Genomic DNA, 1,568 nt, shown 5'->3' on the forward strand with positions numbered 1-1,568 from the left:
TTAAGCACCGGTTTGAGCACCGTTTGAGCACCGGCACCGTTTCAAAAGTACCGATTTGGCACCGGTATCGGATAAAACCTAAACGATACCCATCCCTAATGATAAGCTACATTTAAGGGTATTAGTAATTTTCTTAATCATTAGAAAGCCAGCTGGTTGAATTGATATATCTGTGTAGGTATAGAGATGTCTAAGAGAGAGAGCAGTGGATTTTTTAAATCATGGGATGCCTGAGGAATGGAGAAGTGTACAAATTTTCAATAACAATGTGTAAGGACTATCAGGAGGGGCAAAAACACATGTGACAGTGATACACAACATGTATGAGCACACCAAAACAGTGGTATATAATAGATAGGTCTTAAGAAACTATACAAACAATGAGTGCAAAACTGCATATGTTTATATGACCTGAATGATATAACAGTGGGTCATTTCACAGTGTTCATCAGAGTGACAGCCTGGGGAATAAACTGTTTCTGTGGTAGCTGGTTTTGGCAAACAACACTGTAGCGCCTGCCTGAAGGCAGCAGTTGAAAGAGTTTGTCTGGGAGTGTCCTGCTTCATGGCTGAGTGGAACCAGACACACAGGACAGACTGGATGATGGCTGTGTAGACAAAATAATTGTAGTTGTATTGTAATTGGCGACTATTCCCATTTTATAATGCACTAGGTTTTTCTTGAATATACTATCTTTTGTATGTAAAATTAAATTGTTAAAAAAAGGATGTTGAATTAAAAGATGTTGTCTCATACAAGTTATTTAAATCAAATTGAATTACAAAACTGCAGATAATTCAGTCAGTCCCATATTAACTTATCCCTGTTTAGAATGTGCCAATTGGGAAGAACAGTCACCTCAAGGTGCTTTATACTTAAGGTTCCTTAAGATCCTACATTTTTTGAGAAAATCCCAACAATCCAATAACATACTATGAGCAAGCATATTTCAACAATCACAAGGACGAATTCCCTTTCAGCAGGAAAGCAGAACCAACAGAGCCAGTGGAACCAGCAGAGCCAGCTCAGGGAGGTGCAGCCATCTGCTGCAACCGATTGGCAAGAAAAACCATGAGTACCAATAAATGTTCATGTTTTTATAGATGCTTGCTTGGTAGAAATATTAAAATTTTATGTGTTTAAAAAGCAAATGCTTCCATATTGTTTTCTAACTATAAAGAATGTTTATGTTCAATAAAGTTGCAGTTACAGTGCCCTTTTTAATAGGGGACTTGAACAGCATTAAGAGCTTAAAAAAGGAGGAATGTTTTAAGTTTGTTAAAATGTTTCACCTCTCATCCTAATGTTTCTTCAGTTCAGCTATGAACTGAATAGCGAAGCTTTCATAAAACCAATGCAGTACAGGGTGGGCCATTTATATGGATACACTGTAATAAAATGGGAATGGTTGGTGATATTAAAGTCCTGTTTGTGGCACATTACGGTAGTATATGTGAGGGGGCAAACTCCTCAAGATGGGTGGTGGCCATTTAGAAGTCGGCCATCTTGGATACAACTTTTGTTTTTTCAATAGGAAGAGGGCCATGTGACACATCAAACTTATTGG

Source organism: Pundamilia nyererei, unplaced genomic scaffold (genome assembly GCF_000239375.1).
Source record: "Pundamilia nyererei isolate P.nyererei 1_Seehausen unplaced genomic scaffold, PunNye1.0 scaffold00008, whole genome shotgun sequence".
Classification (NCBI taxonomy): Eukaryota; Metazoa; Chordata; class Actinopteri; order Cichliformes; family Cichlidae; genus Pundamilia; species Pundamilia nyererei.